We start from the raw sequence: 20,856 nt of genomic DNA on the forward strand, positions 1-20,856 counted from the left end.
CCCGTACATACCTGGAAGCAAGACTGACTGAGCACTGTGAAATGTCTTCTGCACAGGTTCAGACTTTCTGGAACCCACCTCTCAGCTCCCTATAACCCCTAGACAGCAAAACCTATGTTATTTCGTTGTTATCCTGCCCTTCTTTAACATGTATGCTGCTTTAAGGCTTTCTGTGTTAACAAGACTAAAGATACTGACACTGACACTTTATGTGTGTGTGTGTGTGTTAAGTGCCGTCAAGTTGCTTCCGACTCATGGTGACCCTATGAATAAAAGTCCTCCAAAATGTCCCATCTTTGACCGCCTTGCTCAGATCTTGCAAATTGAAGGCTGTGGCTTCCTTTATTGAGTCTATCCATCTCTTGTTGGGTCTTCCTCTCTCCTGCTGCCCTCAACTTTTCCTAGCATGACTGTCTTTTCCAGTGACTCTTGTCGTCTCATGACGTGACACTTTATACAAGGGAGGAATTTAGAACGTAAGAAAGGCCCTGCTGGATCAGACCCAGGCCCATCGAGCCCAGCAGCCCGTTTCACGCAGCGGCCAACCAGGCGCCTCTAGGAAGCCCCCAAACAAGACGGCTGCAGCAGCCCCATCCTTTGCTCGACGGTCTGTCAAGGAAACGCCCAACAGCCCCTGCCGAGGCTCAGAGGCGCGCCTTCCTCTGGAGCTGCCCGATGCCCTGCAGAGGACCGAACGCGGCAGGCGGCGAAGGGCGTCGGCCAAGGCCCGGCGGGCAGCGGGCGAGCCGATCCCGCCGCGCCGCAGGGGGCAGCAGAGAGCCGCCAGCGACGTCGGGCGCGAGCGCCCCTCCTCTTCCTGCTCCGCCGCCGCCGGGCTGGGAAGGGAAGAGAAGCGGAGGGGCAAGGCAAGGCAGCGGAGGGGCGGGGGAGGGGCCAGCCAGGCCGACAGCCAGCGCCGGACGAGAGCAGCGCCGGGCCCAGGCCCCCCACGGAGAGCCAGACTCCCCGCTCGCCCGCCCGGCCTCGCCGCCTCCCCCTCCGCGGAGCCAAGGTACCCACACCTGAGGCGAGGCGGGCCTCGGGGGCTGGAGCTCGCCGCCAGGCCTGGCGTGGGGGGGGGAGGGTTCCCCCGGCTGTGGTTTTGCCGAGGCCTTGGGGCGCTGGGGGGGGGGGGGAGGTCCTGCCTTTCTCTGGGCGGCCGTCCCGCTAAGGGGTGGCTGGGGACGGGCAGGGCGCTTGACCCCCCGGGTGTGTCCTCAGGAGGCCTCGAAACGGATTAGTCACCCCCCCCTCCGGCTCCTGGTAGGTGGCTTTGGGGGGACGAGGGAAGGAGGGAGGGGGCCCCGGTCTCTTTCCTTCTGCACCTCTCCTGGGCCGTCCCATGGCTTCGGGGTGAAACGGGGACTCCTAATCCAGTAATGACAGTGGCCGTAGACCCGGGAGCTGGTAGTTAATTCTGGATTAACCGATGCGGAGCCCGAGGGGGGCGAGTTCGTGTGCGCAGCGCCGTCCGCCCCCCTTTTTTTTTTGTCTCTCGTTTCGAGGTCGCTGGCTGGCGTCGGGCATTGTCTCCCAGAATGGGCTCCCGGCAAACTTTTTGTTTTTGTTTGAAAGGCCGGAGGGATCACAGAGCTGCCCATCAGTGTTTAGGAAGGGAGGGGTTTTTTTTGTTTTTAAATTAAAATCAGGAAATGCTTCTTGTTTTTAATTGTGACTTTTTAAAACAAGTACAGTGGGGGGTCCGCCGGGTGAATGAAGCCAGCAGATACTGCTGAAATAAAAAGCGTATTTGCTTTTTTTTTTCTCTTGCAAGACTGCATTGCCACGCAAGGGAGGCCCAGTTTGGGTTAACATCACTGCATGGCTGCATCTCGCGCTTCGTTTCTGGGTTATTTTAATTTATATAAATTAAGGCCTGAGTATTGAGATAACAAATAGTGAGGATGGGATTTGCAGGATCCCTTGTATAAAGTGCTGGGTTCTCTTCTAGGACATCCCTCCATAGAAGTCGATGAAATTAACACTAGTCACTTCCTAAAAACAGTATGTTCTTAGTGATAAGTATACCATGGGGTATTTTTGAATGCATGGAAATTGCATTGGTTATAATGAGAATGATAGAAAGTTCATTTCATTTCATTTTGTGCATCACTTATGTTTCTTCTCATGTAGAATTTCTGCAAGTGTATTACTGAACACTGAATACATATGGTTTGCTTCTGGAATGAAATGTGGCTGTTTAACACAAAATTGACACATTTCTAAGAAGTTAATACTTAAATTTGCTGTAAAGGGGGCAGGTATTTTAAATCTATAGGTTTATAATCTGGGTTTAGGTACTTAGATTAAACTGATTTAGTTCTATGTTAGTGTGTTCTGGAATTGGTTATGTATGCTCAATTTAGCAAGGACATAAAACTGTTCTAGACTGAGGTACAAAACAACATCAATTGATGCTTTTATTGTTTACCTGTTAGATCATATGTGGCTGTGGTTGGTCTCCCCCCCCAAAAAAAAGCCCACCAAAAAACTTTTTTAATCTATGAGGCTGTCTGTCCTGCACTCAGAAGTATATTCCATTGAATTCAGTAGGGCTTTCTACTGATGCTTAGGACCAATCTTAAACAGTGCCATCCAAAGCCGAATTATACCATTCTAAACTCATTGACTTCAATGGATTTAGAATGGTCTAATTATGTTTCGGATGGCACTGTGGAGTGTTTTTATGTTTAAAGGTCTAGACCATGAGAAGAAGATACATGTGGCATTAGACCCAGAAATTCAGTTGATATTAGCTGATGGTCTTGGTGAAATGCTCTCTGGCAAATCACTTCATCTTGTGATGGGATAGGCTGATAAGCAGGGTCTCTGGTGTTGGAGGAAGGGTTGCAGGTAACTTTTTCCTGTATCATATAGCATAGTTTCTATGGGTGTAACAAAAAAACAGTTCTTACTTAGATCTTTTACATAAACAATCAGAAGTGTTTTACATCTGTAGTATGATGCCATTTGATGATGGTATCATCTTAGTGTAAACTCTCCCAGTATGATGAGGCAAACTTTAGTTTTAATTATTCTTTAAAATGAAATGATATAGACATTTTTAACAGGAAGAAAATAAGTTGGATTTCATAGTTTAAGTACTTATAGGACTGTAGTCTTGGATATTATAACTTAGCCATTGAGACCTTTTATGTGCTATATTAACGATACTATCTCCTAAAAGGGCTGACAAGATCATTGTGCTATTTCTATATGAAATACTCGCTCTTCTCTTTAAGTTAAATGTATTGTAGTCAGTTTGTTTACCAGACAGTAAGTGGTAGTCTTACGGCACAAAGTGAATGAACCACTTGTTACTCAGTTGACAAAATTTGCAACATTTGTTCAGAAATAATTATAGAAGTAGCTCTGTAGTTGACCATGGCACAAATTGGGCTGTCTTGAAAACCCTAAAGACTTTAATCCTTTTCCGATTTTAAAACCATGCATGCTTGGGAGCCCATCAATAGGACTGCACTCTTACCTGGAATGTTCCTAATCAATCTGCAGTTGCCGCTTCACACACTTGTACAAATATTCCATGCATGTAGAGTTTTTTGTTTGCGTGTACCAAAATTGTGCATGCATAGAAAATCCACATGCTGCCCTATTCATACAAAATGGCAGGTGGGAGCTTTACAGGTAACATGCATTCATGGCGATGGGCTCCTGGAACTCATATTTGTAATGTCTGAAAAGGGCTTGTATCATTGATAAGTGTGAGAGTATCTTAAGACTTTAAAGGTTGAGTGTTGTTAGAAAACATGCTTCATTTAAGACTACTGAATTGTCTCCTTGTTTGTCAATATGCTGGATATTATTCTGTTTTAAAAACATTGTTAACGACACTGGCTGATATATTAAAAAGCTGATGTGCTCACCTTCTGGCACCTTATAGAATACTTCTACACATGTCCCCTGACCTTTGGGGATGGCTTTTCAGAAGGGGAATAGGTGGCTAACTTTGGATCCTGGCCATTCTTTTTGCTATTTCTGTAAAGATTGTGCAGCTACAAAGTGTATGTTGAAAACAGACATAAGTGGAAGTCTGTGCTGGAGTTTAACCTGAGCCTATTGGCAATATCAGTATCAAGTGGATTTTTGGGTGAATTTTATTACTATCACTTAGGGATGCAGGGCTATCCCCACTTCGGTGGAGTTATGTCAAGAATGCCCCACCTCCCTGAAATGTCTAAATTCCTAATATAACATGCTTGTTTTAGTAGGGAAGGGTTTCTTTTTATCATTTGAAATGATTGACATGTGTAATGCTGGTCCTTATGAAAACTGCATTTCAAACTGGGTCATGTATAAGGTTTCAGAAAAATATAAAGGACATTCAGTTATCATTGCTAACACACAGTTCTGTATACTTTAAAGCCCTATAAACTTGTTCAACGCATTGCAGGAAATCAGAGGACCCATGACTAATCAGTCTCAAGTCACAATGAAACTAGAACTCATTGATTTCTCTGAGGCCATGTGGGTGTGCATGCTATAGTGAAGATCTTAGTAAGATTGTTAATTACATCAGGCTGAAATTTATTGCCTATGGCCAAAGGCCGTTACAAAAAGTAATCTAAAAACACAATAAGTCCAGATAACAAGCATTAATAAGAACAGGAAAAAGCATGCTTCTCAGAACCACCAAAACATGTAAAATACTATGCATAGGACATTGTTAAAAGTTGAACATTCAGAATTATCTAGAATCTGACAAACTAAATAAAATTTAACTAACAGACTTTATAATAATCAGCAAAACCAAATAGAACTTGTAATTAAGACTTTTTTGTGTCAAGCTCCTGTCCATGGGATTTGCAGTTCAATGTTTACTACATTGAGCCAACATGACCCAAATTTTCTTTGCCACTAGAGCAAAGAGGACGACTTTATAAGAGACAGTTGACTCCGTGTTAGCAAGAAGAAATAGAACTTTCTCCATCACAGTACATTGATCTAAATTGGCCAGAATTGTCCCTAAAATCTTTGCCTTGGAACTAGATATAATGGGCAGACCAACATATAACGAGTCTAATTACATTAGGACTTTGGAGAATAGGATGGTAAATGACATTTTCCATCACAAAAATTATAGTGGTGACACACACGTGTGACTAAGATTGTAAAACTGACTTTATCCAAAAGAACCAACAAACTATTGTTGAAGATTTATTGTGGTGTAAGCTTTCATGGACAACTTTGTCAGTAAGTGTTAGTCCACCAAAGTTTATGCTGTAGCAAATTCGTTAGTCTTTGAGGTCTCACAGTAATCTACTGCTCTTCAGTAACCCAAAAAGAAAATTTAATAGCATTTAGCACTAGGTTATTTTGAAAGCAGCATACTTTCTTTTGCTCAGGAAACTATTGCAGAATAAATGAAAAATACACATTAGGAGTTGCAATGAATTTGCCTATTATGGTTATAGTTCACTTTAACTAGAATAGTAAGTTGTTGCTTCTTTGAAATAAGCAACATTTGCTGCACCTATAAATAAGTGCTTTGAATAGAATGTGGCAATTGTTGCCCTATTACAAGCCTACAAATTGAGTATGCAGACAGATGTACCAGTGGAAATGTTTAGCTTGCTTGTTTCCTAACCATGCTTAAATTCTTATTTTAAAGCAGCCTTAATCAGGGTTTTTTTAGTTTACAGGGGAGGAACTTAAGCATTATAATTTTAGCTTTCAAAATCATATTTGATTGCATAAAGCTGGCTGATGCAAGGTGTGCCAAGCCATTATTTCTCTTTAGCTTGTAACTGTAAAGCGCAGATGTGCATGCAAAGTTTAAAATTACCTCTGAATTCCTTGGGGCATGTACTCCTTGAACAGAACTGTTTTGAAAAGTTCCTCTCTAATTAGATTCATAACTTGGTGTGTTTTACTTTATATAATCTTGTCGCTGCACCAGAATGGATGTGGGTAAACTCATACAGTCTTTGTGCATCATATATAATTGTATTAATAAAAGTACATTTTCTTAGAGTAGAAAAGAGGTTGACATCTCAACCACAGTGGAATGTGGGGGGGGGAATATGAATTTGAGGGATAATGGGCATTTTTTTCTAGAATTTTAATCCTGAATGTGATGATTCAGAAGCAAACTATACCAGTCTGTGACCAAGTCTGCTTTTGACCAGAAGTGGTAGTCCAACATTGATTGGTTTTGCTATGCTAGTCTAGTGGACTTCTTATTCTGTCATGTTGGAATAAGAGCGGGCCATTGCCAATGCACTAGCAAAACACATGTTGTACAAATCAGTCATCTACCTTCATAATAAGTATGGCTTCAGCAAGTTGAGATTCAGGGTAACTCATTTTTCAACCAGATTCAACCCATTTCTCTGATGTACTTGTAACTTATTAAAATGAGATAGTAAAGTGGTATAGGAGGATAGGTTCCCATTTGACTTATGTAGGCTGCTGTTACATGAGCACAAATTGTGTTTGCTGTGTCACAGTAAAATCTTTATTAACTAGTATCACTGGGAAACTGGGGTTGTTGGTTAACAGGCTTTTACTACAGCTGCGTCAGGGACCTCTGCCAGCTCTTCCAAAACTAAAGAGTAGGCAGGTCCTGGTGGGCTCTTGTTCATAGCACTACTTTGCTCAGCAGCAGCATAAGTGGAAGGTTGCTATAGCTGGGACTTCTTGAGAGTAGGCAGCTGGCATGCCAGTTAACCAAGTTTGCCAGCTAACCAGGTGCTGTAACACAGCTTTTACTCTGTGCTGTAGGTGTTAAACTCATTCAAATTTCAGTAATCAGTAGTGCCTATAGGGGCTTATGAGTGGAGTCGCATGTAGTGCGATCTGTTCCAGTGGATTGCTGCATTGTGTTGGACTTCTTAACTACAGCTGGTGAGAATAGATCCTGTCCTCCCCACCACAAATTTCCCTTGCCTGTGGCCAGTGCTAACTAAGGTTTGAGAACAAGAGTTAAAAAGCTAGTCAGCAAACTTTGGTTAAGGGGGAATCTGATTGTCATTAAGACATTCACAGTGTGAATAACTTAACCGTAGTCAAGGATAGGGGAATTCGTTCAAAAGTAGGGCCAGAGGAAATGGCTTGTTTCTGCTCTGTTAACCAGAGGATCATGGAGAAGTGCATACAATACTCAGATGCAATATTTAAGCCCTCATATTATAGCATATAATATTTTTAGCATTCTAAAATGTCTGGTTAATGAAATAGTGTTCAAATATATGTGTGGTGAACAGTTAGCTAACTGTTATGTAGTATATAAAGTGCAGAGATCCTATTTAGTTTGTACAATCAGTGTTTTTTATTATAACTGGAGTATATATGTAAAACTGGATCAAGGTTTGTATTTTTAAATTGAGGTTTCCCACTTGGTGATTTAAATCTTGATTTATGTTGCTGGTCTGAATGTATCCCCTAATGTAGTATAAAAGAACAGGTTCAGAATTGAGCCAAAAGGGAAACAGCCGCAGAGTTCATGCAGAAATAATTATAGAAGTTCTCCAGAAACATGTGTAATCTATTTTGGGGACACCAAGATGTAGCTTTTTCTCATATCCAGTTTTACCTACCATACTTCAACTTTAAAAACTGAAACAGCTGAATGTGTTTTCTGATATACGGCATGCTTCTGGCTATAAATATGTAATATTACAAGTAAGCTAAAACGAGGGACTATTTCTGTGGTATTGCTCAATTTTAAGGCTTGGTTACAAGCTGTAGTAGACACAGTATATATTTTAGTATGTAAAGGAGGCATGTACTGTCACTTAATTTCCTGTTTCCAAACAAGGCTGTTTTCATTGGTAGTTAATCTTGAATACAAAAATACATGTTAAGTGAATGTACCCTGTTTGTAATACTCAGAAATTGTTACACTTATATCCCTGGACACATTCTGGGGAAAGTGTTTGTTTTTATTTGAACGGTTTTGGGAGGTTGTTTTTAATTTCCTTAGAATGGAAAGAAATGTGAATTTGAAGAAGTTTAGCCTAAAGAAGAAGTTTAGTTTTATATTTGTACTTAGTCACAGTATACATAGGAGTATCCCTATTTATATTGTATCTTTTCTAAGAAAAGGTAACAAATGACTAATACTTCCCTTCTTAGAAAGAAATTTTGTTCTTTAGTTAATGATGATTAAGCTATCATATTCTTAACAGCATAAAGAAAATTAGCAGAGGTTAGGTCACAACGGAAGACTTATAATGTCTTCAGCAGTTTGTTGGATATGCTATAGAATGCACTTTTCATTCATTGCACACATGCTCATGCAACTTAATGTTTTATTGTAGACTTGCTTCGGGGGTGGTCAACCTTGTTGGCAAATGCCACAAGTCAGATCTTAAGCATTGGACCAGCTCTAGTGCATTATGGTGTATATACAGCCCTAAGTGCTGAGAGTGGTTTTGCCTCTGATCTTCTGAGCTGTAGAACAGGTAGCAATGCAGCACTGGAGAGAAAAGGCTGGAATGGGGGCCTGACTGTGGCAGAGTCATCTCATTGGCCATGCAGCTATTTTTCCTTGAGTTTCACAACTGCTGCTACCTGTACCTCTTGTGACATTTGTTCTGTAGGTCAATCAGGTGTATTTCACACAGTGTGGTTTATGTTTGGATGATATTGTTGCTGTTAAGCTTATCACACCAGTAACAGTTAATAGAAGATTATTTTTAGCAACTGATGACAGATGTGTTCCAAGCCACTTCCAGTTTGTCAGTAGTGAGAGAGAATCTTTGCTCTGGCCAAGGGAGTAAAAAAGACAAACCGCTGAAGTTTTAACAAGATGAGAAAGATGTTGAAATCTTACAAAATAGATTTAGAATTCAACACTTTTCAACCTCCTTGTGTCTCTCTCTATATGTTTAACATAATCCTTGTTATGTCTTATTTACAGTGGTGTTCCTGTGCATAATGTCTCTGATACAGTCCTCTGTCAGTATAGTGACATCAGTAGGTTTACTCAAGTGGAAGAACTTATTTATTTGAAACAGATCCTGAAGCTAGTCAAAGAGAGTGTTGCCTCTTATGTGAACTAGCTCTGAATTAGCTAATGGATTATTTGTGCCGTATGATTCTGTTGAAAGCCAGACTATTCAATTATGCAATGCGAAAAGGTCAGCTTTTCTCTACGTCTGTTCACCTGGTATTTGGTGAAATAGCATGACACAGTTTTTTTCAAATACTGAAAACAAGTGGCTTCATTATATTAGTAGTGCTTTGTAAATAACTTGGGCAATCTTCAACCATCTTCTGCTTTGTGTGTAACGGTTCTTCCCTTATCACTGCTCTTTACTTTTTCCTCCTGTAAGGCTGTTTGAGGTGCCTGGCTGGCATTGACTGGCAGCAGGGCTACAGTGGTAATAGATCTGCCTGTGCAGCCATCATAGCAATGCTTCATTGACTACAGGACTGCACCTATGACGCTGGCGCCAACTAGTGCTAGCAGTTGTTCTGTCAATGGGGAGACACCTTTTTGCCCAAAAGCATTTTTTTGTCAGCCAGGAAAGCACAAGGCAATGTTATTAAAGTGATGAATTGTTGCAAGGTAGTGTGCACTTCTTTTCTTTGAAAGTAGCACTATTTTGGCATGTGGCTCCAGGATGTCTAGGAAAGCCGAGAAATTCTGTCCTCATGTCCCAAACTAGAAAGATGCTGTATGTAATTCATCTCTGAAGCAACCTGTCTAATTTTGGCTCATGTGTTTAAATATAACAAATATTGGAAACAATGTGGACTTTGTGGCATCCCTTCAGTACCCAAAAGGGATCTTTGTGCTCTCTAAACCCAGTGAAAGTTCCGCTTGCACATTCACAGCACAAAAGTTTTGTGTTTTGTTTTCTCTCTATGTGTATGTGTGGGGAGGGAGCAGTGGTTACATAATAACCACTTGGGAGAATTCAAATTGTTGTGAAACCACATTTCCTTCTCACAATTTTTTGGCATCAGGCACATCAGTGGAGAACTTGCCTCTATTTCTGTGTTTTGAATAAGACCTAGGAGAATGCCAAAGTCCTGTACCAAGATGGGAAAACATTTCTAGGTATCGTTGTTGTTTATGCCAAACCTGAGGCAATATAACTCTAGCTGTATGGAAATTTTGTAGAATCTTCGAATAGTCATATTAAAGGAAAAGGTAATCCCCTGTGCAAGCACCGGGTCACTACTGACCCATGGGGTGACGTCACATCCCGATGTTTACTAGGCAGACTATGTTTACGGGGTGGTTTGCCAGTGCCTTCCCCAGTCATCTTCCCTTTACCCCAGCAAGCTGGGTATTCATTTTACCGATCTCGGAAGGATGGAAGGCTGAGTCAACCTTGAACCGGCTACCTGAAACTGACTCCCATCGGGATCGAACTCAGGTTGTGAGCAGAGCTTTTGACTGCAGTACTACAGCTTACCACTCTGCACTATGGGGCTCTCGAAATATAAATAGACTTATTAGGAAATGTACACTTTTCCCGTTTCTGTTTTGGAACTGCAAATCCTTTACTTGTGGATGTTGTTACTTAATTATGATTGCTTTTCTAAAAGTGTTCGTTCACATATGTAGTTTAAGGTCATTTTTGCTTCCATTACTTGGTCATATTAATGTTGTCCATTTCTGTTCTCTGATTTTTTTTAAGTTCATATGTTAAGTCATTGACAACTCATTAGTTCCTCTTACCTTTTAAAAGGTAAGCATAAATACATGCAGCATCCCTTGTTTGCAATCACCAGCTTTCCCTCCCCTTTGTTGTCTTTTCTTAAATTTTAGAGTGAACGTTGTAGGGGCCTGCCATCTAGTATTCTATAAAGTGCAATATACATTGATGGCTGTATCTGAATTATTAACAATATTGCACAATGACAATTTGAGCCGCATGTAAAACAGTTTCATTTTGCTAGTTTTGATGTATGTGATGTAGTGATTAGCTTTATAATGTTACACATTTTGTAGAGTACCAAAACTATTTCTTTGGAGGTGTGAGTCTTATATCTGTTTAAGATCCAGTTTTTTGGAAAGGAAGTAGTCTTGCTTTGTGAAGAAATAGATTGTTTCAGAAAAGGGATTATTCCTGTGTTTTGTTAGTTTTATTTCCCAGCAGACTGTAATAAACATCTAGACCTGAGCGGGAGGTGATGTCAGAAGCTGACCTGAACCCTGCATTCTGTCTCCATTTACCATAGAATGGGATACACCCATCATTTGGACGACTGCCCAAACAGGATATCATAAAGACAGTTGTCTTGTTGTCTTATCACTTCTCTCCTCTGTCAAGAAATTGATTCCAGAAACGTATTGCACGCTGGAGTTGACAGCATGTAACTTTGCAGCTTGCTTGTTGTCCCAATGACTAGTAGTAACTGTAACTATTGAGGGCTCGGGCAGGTTGTTCTGAAGTAGAAACTTGTGCTTATTGAAGTCTGTAACCTGCCTGTTTAAAACAATTGCCTGGCAAAGTACTAGAAACATTTACAGTGTATCCATCTGATATCCTTTATCTCTTTACAGCAATAATGGAAATGTGAATGAAAACTTCAAGTTCCCTCCTCAAGTAATTGCCAAATGCTTGATGAAATTTTTATTTGCCTTTAGAACCAAGGAGAAAGAGGGACGGGCAAAGTTCCATAGGGAGGAATTCAGAGAACCATTGAGAAGCTGTGCTATGGACAATCACCTGAGTGTGCTGTGGTGCTTCCCTAGAAGAATTCAGAAGGGCTCAGGGGTTCAGGTACCATAGGATAATTGATTCATAGCTTTCAAGCCCATGCCAAATGTGACTTGCAATCCTTGAGCTTTTCCATTAATAATTATATTTTTAAGTGGAGGACAGGCTTAACTTTCTGTGTGGAAGATTTTTTGGTCTTCTTTATCTTGGTCTCTCAAGACCCCTCTGGCTAAATGTTAGTTTATTGTGTATTTCATATTTCCCTCTATAACTATTACTTTATTTTTAATTAATTTTCTTTTTAAAAACATTTCTATCCCACCTTTCGTTTTGGTTCAAGACTGCTTACAATAATAGTTAAACACCCCCAGTTAAAACCCCCCCCCCCTTAAAAGATGCCTGCTATTCAAACCCCCTCAAAAGTTCTGGCAAACAGGCAGGCCTTGCAGTGACTCCTAAAGATCTCCAAGAAGGGGCCCCCTCTCATCTGTTCAGGAAGCCCATTCCAGAGAGCCAGAGCCACAATGGAAAAGGCCCGGGCTGTAGTTAATGCCAGGCGGGCCATCGTAAGTGAGGGGGACAGCCAACTGATGGCTGCCTGATGACTGTAGTTGCTGTACAGGGACATATGGAAAGAGACAGTTCTTCAAAAATGTGAGTCCTGGGTTATGAAGGGCTCTGAAGGTCATAACCAGCACCTTTAACTCAGAAACAGACTGGCAGCCAATGAAGCTGTTTTAAAAAGGGCCACATATGTTCCTGGCAGTCTCCAAAGGAGTTGTGCAGTCACATTCTGGGCCAGTTGTACTTTCCAGGTCGTCTTCAGGGGCAGCCCCATGTAGAGGACATTGCTGTAATCCAACCACAAAGTTATGGAAGCATAGATATGTGTGGCCAGATCAGCTAAGTATAGGTAACAAGAAAGTTGTTGTATCGGGCACAGCTGATAGAAGACGCTCCTGGTCACTATGCCAACCTGCTTTTCAAATAGCAATTCAGGGTGCATGAACACTCCCAAGCTCTTAACCTGCTCTGAAAAAGGCAGTGTTACTATACCTAGGACAATTGGATTCAGTCCCTCTAGAATGTCAACATTACCTTTGCCTTGTCTGGATTCAACTTCGGTTTGTTCTGCCTTAGCCATGTGACCACAGCCTGAAAGCACTGGTTCAGAACCAAGGCAGAAGCATCTGAAGGCTTGGATAATGAAATACAGAACTGGGTGTCATCGGCATATTGGTGACATCCAACCCCAAAGCTCCAGTCTCATTCAGCAGCCTAATAAAGAGCATGGGTGAGAGAGTAGAACCCCGTGGCACTCCATAAGAAAAATTCCACCCAGTTGATTCTGCACCTCTGGTGGAGATTCGTTGTGCCCAGTCTAGAGAGAAAATTGATTGGAAGTTGTTTTCACATATCAATTGTTCCTTGGTTTGTGCATATTTCCAGAAGTAGAACAGTTTCTTTTAATACTGCTGGATGGCTCTGAAGTAGATGAGAGAATTGGAGAATTGTACATTCTGCAGTAGATAGAAATTGTATAACTGAATATTGTAGATTTTTTCTGTATTTGTTGCTGGAACACATGCTGAGGAACTAAGAGTAGCAAAAGTAATATTTTAAACCCTTTTCTTAAAAAAAAAAAAACCATTCTAAACAGAAATTTTTCCACAAACTTCAGATTTTTCCCCTGGGGGAAAATACACCACTTGGGTAGATGAGGAAGGTGTATTCCTCAATTCCCCTTCCCTTTAAAAACAAATCATGTGGCTTCAGATCTGCACATGCTCAATGTTTGCTGGTGCTGTTGGATTTAATTATTTGATGTGAAGCATTGGGCTGTGGAGCTTCCAGTTAAGGTAGAATCAATGTTGTCATCCAAGACTGGAGAGTAAAGTCATTAATTGACTCAACACAGTCATGTTGTTAGCCATCAGTATCTGCATTACTTGCATTCCTACATGAAATGCTGCAGCTAACACCCATTTATGAGCAGTCCCTCATGGACAGGTACAGCCACATCTAATTAAGTTAGAAACTTCTTGTGTGCAGGCTATTTCTGTTGGTGTGGTGTGTCCATTGGTGATCATTCCCACTGCATGAGTTGCAGAGACATCCCACACCACAGCTGAACTTGAAGATGAATCCTGAACTAGCATTGTGTAGCTGCCCATGTTGTTAGTAGGACTTTCAAGTCGAATTTAGCTTTCATTGTTTGACGCCTAATTGCCTTCTAACAGGCATTCGCTAGAATCTCAATACATAGCAGCACAAAACATAGTAACCATAAGGGATTCTTCTGCATTTGATATGGGGTTTTGTTGATTATAGCTGTTGATTGTCTGAAAGAGCTCGAATGCTTTCTACTTGCTGTGGTTAAATGTTACTAATGTTATATCAAACATAATAGTGGCATAAACAAAATAGGATGTAGGAACGCATTGGTCCTATTCTGTTTTGCAGTTGTTTGTGAGCCTGGCATGATGTTTGTTTCAAACTTCAACAGGAAAGCCTCTTGTTTTGGATCCGATGTATTTCTAACAATGCAAGTAAGTCTGTGTCCTTGCTAACAATGACCACATGATGACCATGACCAGCAGTCTCTCCAGGGCACTGAATGCTAACATTGTATTCACATCACCATCTGCCTGCTTAACATGAAGGCTGGATGAGTTGCTGATGTCGCTGTGGGCTCTGTGGCCGCTCCTTCACCTAACCATCCTAGTGTGCCAGGACTGTGTCATTGCCACCGATTCACATTTCCTTGGGTGACACTTGCCGGAAATGCATTCTGCTGACTGGGTATCTCTGTGGATGACAGCTTTTGTGATCTAACTGTACTGTATAGTCATTCAGCAGTTGCTGCTTGCCTCCATATTGTTTATTGATAAGGGTTTTGCTATTTTGATTATGAAAATACCGAATACTTCTCTTGTGTGATAAAGTTGGGAGGATCATGTTAAGATTGGGGGGAATCATGCTATCATCATGGTACCTCTGAAGTTTATCTCAACCAAAATTACATTCAGGGTGGAATGCTGACCCCTGTGAGAAATTAGTTCATTTCAGCAGAAAGCAGCAAAGTGTGTCAGTGTTCGATGAAGCCACACAGTTGGGCCATAGCACCTTATCAGTCAGGATCTTCCAACTTGCCAGCTAGGGGTGGAGTTGAGTCCAAGACTGTTTTATCTTTGCAGCTCAATGATATCTTGCGTCTTCTGCTACACTGTAAAAACCCACATTTGATAGCCCACACAACCTAATAGTTATCTTTATTGAATCTCTTAGTTAGAATTTCATAAGTTTTTAAAATGGTCAGCATCTGTGTAACTTTGTCTTCACTGAACAGTAATTAATTCTTAGTCAAACATTTCCATCACACTCAGAAGCTTGCGCCTTTGCTTTCATATTTGCATGTGCCCGTGTATATGATGCCCCAGCAGCAGCTCCATCACTCCTGGCTGGCATCACCTTCTATATTCAGCGTGAAATATGAGACTGCTGACACCTTCCAGTTGATGATATAACCCATCATTTCAACACTTCCTGTACTTGCTTGCCCTTTATTAAGCTCAAATTCAGTCTTCTAATCACTTTGAAATTGATTTCCCAACAAACGTAGTGGCCCACAATAGGATATATGAGAAGAAACTGATTGCTCATATTTGGCAGTCTTTGCATGGACTTAATTCACAATCCTGGGGTATATTGGGGGGAAAATGCTATTGTCAGTATTGAGATACATTGCAAGAATATAGAGATCCTCAAATGGAAGAGGCACAACGGCCATATTGATTAAAGCTCTACAGCTCACTATAAGACCTTTTAGTATAATGTTGGTCCTTTACTTGGCCTGTCAAGTTTCAATTTTATTACAGTTACTTGTGCCTTCTCATTCTGTTCCACTGGATTACAAGGGAAAAAATCCCTAATTTAAATTTAAAATATTCAGGATTCTGCTTGTAGATTAAATACATTGTAAATTTATTTCCTGTAAGTGTTGTCCTCTTGACCCTAAGCAACATAACCTGAAACTGTGTTACATTTTAAAGTAACAAATTTGGTCCTAATTAGATGCACTGGGTGGGAGTATGGCCGGTTCATCAGTAGGAATTATTTCTGTTGGTTTTGTTTACTGTTCAGAAATAAGTGTTTTAAAATTGGAAATATTTAAAAGATGCTAAATCAGATGGATTGCAGAGTTGGTCAATAATTTGTACTTGTAGTAGGAACCACCAGCCCATCAGCAGCAATTCCCAAAATCAGGATTAATTTTGTAGGTTTTTTTTATTACTCAGCCTTCATAGATTTTCACTAAAGGCTGCTTGTTTTTTTTTCTTGAGAAGAAAAAAAAAACCTGTCGGATGAACTTTTAATATAGCAAAGTCAGTTTATCATGTACCACAGTAAAGCCATGAGCTTGCAAAGGCTTAATCACGTGTTCAGCTGTAATCACACTAGCTTTTCTGGCTTCAATTACTGGGTGAATTTCTAGAATCCCTGCTGTGGCTACTGGAATGGCTGGCAAACCTGAGCACATAGCAGTGATGTAATTCCTTTTTAAAAAACAAAACAAAAAGGATGGCTTAAGGCCCCTCACTAACATTGTCTCAAAAACCCCAGCCAGGATCCAAAGGTTCATTGAAAGGAGTTCTGGACCTCTTTTCTCATTCACAGTCCCTGATGTCACATGGCAAACTGCCTTTGAAGCTGATAGGGAGTTCGGAAAGCCATTTAAAATATGGATTTGGGGGCCTGCTGTTGAAAGTAATAAGTCAAACATTCCCTGGGTATGAACAAGCCCTTGGGACCGCATAAAGTAGCATGTAATTTTATGAAGAAATTTGGGCTCCTTTCAGAATGTCAGTCATGAATTCAACACTTGGGGTAATGTAATAATCAAGATCTTCATCTGTGACGGAGGATATCCCTTATTCAGTTCTCAGTTCAAGCAGTTTTCTGTGGATTTAGGCAAGCCGTTATCTTAGCCCTGCAAATAAAACTAGGAAACTCGTTGGTAGGGAAGAGGGGGTGGGAAGGCAGAAATTATGACTGTGAGAAGCTTCTTGATCTGCAGATGCTCTTTGGCACTATAAGTGCAGCATTTGATGTGCAGCCTTCATTGGCATTCACAGGTCTCTGGATCAGAACTACCTACTGTTATCAGATTTTGGCTGTTGCAAATAATGTTCCTAATCTCTGACATCTGAGTGTATTAGAAGGTACTCCCTCCCTCCCGTTAGACGAAGCCAGTTTTGAGGATGGTGTTGGAGGGTGCTGCCAGCTGTTAATGTGTAGATACTCTATTCTGGGCAAAGATAAGCGTTTTTAATATTGGAAAACTTAAGTTCATTTAGCCGGTCTTGATCTTTGGTAGTACTTAACCATTTCCCCAGTGACCTGTAAAGTGACAGCCGCAAGGTACGTTTTGAATGTTGTTACTATACTCACGAGATGGCCATTAGTTCTGTAGAATTCGTAACTTTTGTGAGGCCTTCGTTTATACCCAGTGCCCATCATGTATATGTCAAGCAATAGATAGCCCTATAAGTCACAGGAAAATATTTTCTGACAGCTAAGGGGTGCTGAAAATGGGTCAATAGATAAAAATACACCAGTTTGTAAAATTCCAGCAGAACAAGAGAAACAGCTGCGCAAGCCCTGGCTAATCTGTTCTAAGCATTAAAGTTAGCTGTTGAACACTTTGAATTTTCAGTGTCTCAGCACTTGTTTACCTTTGCATTTTTGCCTGCTGACAATGTGTAAAAGTTGCTCTCTGAAAAGGGATTCCATGGGACTGCAATGTGTAAAAGTTGCTCTCTGAAAAGGGATTCAAGTCAAAGGGAACAGTGAATAAGAGAGAGCCTCATTAGTTGTGTCATTTTGTTGATGCTATAACTCTTGTCCTTTTAAGTTAACTTGGTGATTGTTCAGTTGAAAGTCTGTAGTTTCCCCCCCTCAAAAAATGGTTTCACTGTGTAAGGGTAAACATTAGGTGAATAAACAAAGGAAGGCCAAATAGATTCTTTGATTATTGTGTTGTGGATGTAGAAATAATTAATAGACATGAGTGCTCGCTTTGACAAACGTTTTGCTTTCTTTAGAATGCTTAATGGGGTTAGTGGTAATGATAAAATATGTATATACAAGAGCCAAATTATTGTCAACTGTTAGAAAAGTCTACATTGTCCAGTCATATTAAGTTGAGTTAGCAAATTGAAAGGCTCTGATTTTCATTGTCTCCAGTAAGTTGGGCATTTGCAACTACATATAGGGGAGCACCTCTTTATGCCTGAAAAGGCTGCAGTTGTGTCAGCGTGGTTTTTCTGGAAGAGAAATCTGGATTCACCTCCACTCATTCACCCTTTTCCTTACAGAGGCTGCATTATATCGCACAAGTAAGGGAAAAAGCCTTGCAGCATCCCCAACTCACTTACCACTGTCAAGCGTCTCTGCAAGGGAAGGGAACTCCATCTAGTACATCTGTCTAGTATCTCCTTGGGAATGTTCAGCTGTGTTTGGCACAACGTTCGCCTGTCAGACTAGGAGTAGTTGGGAAAGTACTAACGTGGTGGTGAAGAGCAAGAGAATATTTGTTTTTCAGCTGCTTTTGCCAGGCATCTCTGCAGCTGGGGATGGCACAAAGTGGCAGCAGGGAAGTAATCTAGGTTTAAAGCAGGGTTCCACATTCATGTGTTAAATGAAACCATAGTTAGTCTTAGCTGCGGCTAGGTATATTTGAGATCCTGCATTGGCATACCCTAACTAATCATAGCTAGTTGAGTGTCATGTGTTTTAAATGGTCAATTAACCATAATTAAACTAAATCATGTTTTTGTATTATGTCTGAACTGAGCCTCTTTCTAGACCTAAAATTGATGACCTGATCTAAGAATGTCCTAACCCAGAAGTTCGTTGTGAACTTATTACAGAGGAGTTGTGGGGGAGGAATTTAAGTTGCTTTGAACTGTGCATTTTTGAGGCAACTGCCTCAAAGCAGCTCTGCCATAGCAATACAGAATTTTGCAAAAGGTCTGCGGTGAATTAGCCTAAAGTACTTTACCCCAGATTTGTTCTTTATGTTAATACACCCTAAACTAACAGAGTGTTGATTATTTGCATTTGGCTTATTGTACAATCTTTAAAAGTGTACAAAGTACACTGATAACTTGGAATGTGCTACCTTCTTTAATCTCTCATTGTATTTGAATTGGAAACTTGCCCCAACCCTTGAAAAACCATTTTGGCAGGTAGCAAGAGTGTGAAAAATTTCCATTCGATGACCATTGTGTGTGCACCATGCCCAAGTACCGTTTGAGGAATTTCTTCTGCAGTGTTTTTGTGCCATCCCCGATTATGTAGCTAACTTTCCCAGAGCCATCAATCTGACATGGGCAGAGTTTGCTGTAATTTCACCCTGCTGTGCCATCAAACCCTGACAATCTGTGGGAGCAGGGCTTGGTGCTGGAAAAGGAAAAGTGAAGTAGAAGCTATCCAGTAAAAATTTCTCGGGATTGGGACAGTGTCTGAGTTTGGTAGGTGTTGCAATGGATACGGAGTAGAAAGATTTGATCACAAGAATAAGGGGACAGTTTTGCACAGATGAGATTAGTTATGTGTAGAAAGAAGTTAATATCAATCAGTTTAGTCCAGCCTTTTTCTGAGTTTTTGTCGTTTGCAGTGCTTTGTGACTTAATACTGTCTGATGTTTGTTCTTGCAAGAGATAATGTATATTTTCTGTCTGTTCCAGTTTCTTTCAGCTTTGTCTTCTAGAAGCAATTTGTTTGTTTTTCTCCTTTATGTATATTACTTTGGTCTGTTAAAAGTAGTGTTAAACCCTTTGCCAAAGTTACTATATATTGAATCTGCTAGGAGTTGTTAGCAGTTTTATACTAGTGTTTTTTAATGTGAAATCAAAATTTTAACACTGAAAAATAAGATTAATAGATACTGAAGGTATCATTAATTTATTGTATGTTGGTACACAGAGATCGGTGTAAACTCTTGCAGGACTGTATGGCATGAGAAAGGGAATGTAGGTTTGAAAAAAACCATTATACTCCTTCTGAGATTGGTCAGTCACGGCTGGGTCTTCTCCCTTATTAAATCAACCCAAAACATAGTTCTGTGTAAACAAGATGCTGGAACGGCAGTGGAATGTGTTTGAGAGCAGGCCCATTTCCTAGCAGGGAAATTGAATTCATGGAATATCTGTTCGATGATTGCAAAATGTAACTTTTAATCCCCTTCCTTTAGTGGGTTTGTGACCTCTTGTCAGTTCATTCTAAATTATTTTGAAAGTATGTGATTCTCCAGGGCAAGAGCCTTAGTTTTATGTGAACAAGCCCCGAGGCAGAGGTAAGATGTTTCGAGGAATGGTGTCTTAAGAAAGATACACAGGATGTGGTCGAACATTAGTTTTCTAAACCAGGGATTAAGAGGATAAACAAAGTTTTGTTCCAGGCTGCACTGCATTTCCCCTGCTTTACAGTTTAGGAATTCTCATTGTGATATAATTTCATAAAATTTGAAGCTTCACCATAGAGGATTTTAACAGATAAGAAATGCTGCAGTCATTACTTGGCATGTGTTTGAAAAGCACTAGCCCATTCACATGAACTGGCTCCTCCGTGGGCTGTGCAAGCAGCTGCAAACTGTTCCCCCCCCAATTGCCATTGAAGCTTTCAGCAAGAGAATAGGCAAAGACCAGGCGATCTTTCCTCATTCCTTAACCCAGCTCCAGCTGAGGACCCCTCCCTCCGGTACTACTTACTGTTTTAATTGCTTTACTTTTTTAAAAAAACTAGGAGAACATTTGAGTCGAAGGGGGGCATGCAATATAATAGTTTGCAATAGGGCTGTTGATTCGGTTCGGCCCAAACCGAAAAACAGCCGAATTCCTCCTGATTCTGCGGTTTTTTTGGTTCTGACGAACCGAACCCAAAAAAGGGGGGAACCGGGGAGCTGAATTGGCCGAGTTCGGGGTGTTTCCCGAATGAATTTGGCCAATTCGGGCCCTTTAAACAGATCTGTGCCTTCCAGCTGGAAGGCGCAGATCTGCTTTCCCCCCCCCCCCCCGCGCCTCCAGGGAGCTTCCTGAGGGGCTTGACAGCCCCCCGCCTGCCTTCCCGGGAGTCCCGGGAGGGGGGGAGGGGGTCTTCAAACCCCTCTGCGCTGCCTGCGCAGACAGCGCAGAGGGGCTTGTTTAAAGGGCCC

General features: G+C 41.1%; 1 protein-coding gene across 1 annotated transcript in view; it reads left to right on the forward strand.

Moving 5' to 3' along the window:
* The first annotated feature begins 994 nt into the window (after nucleotides 1-994).
* CAB39 (calcium binding protein 39) overlaps nucleotides 995-20,856 on the forward strand; it is a 63,115-nt gene continuing 43,253 nt past the window's right edge. The window contains exon 1 of the mRNA XM_056850154.1: nucleotides 995-1,012. The gene's annotated coding sequence lies outside the window, so the exon portion shown is untranslated. The remainder of the gene's footprint in view (nucleotides 1,013-20,856) is intronic.

This window comes from Euleptes europaea, chromosome 5, assembly GCF_029931775.1.
Source record: "Euleptes europaea isolate rEulEur1 chromosome 5, rEulEur1.hap1, whole genome shotgun sequence".
NCBI lineage: Eukaryota > Metazoa > Chordata > Lepidosauria > Squamata > Sphaerodactylidae > Euleptes > Euleptes europaea.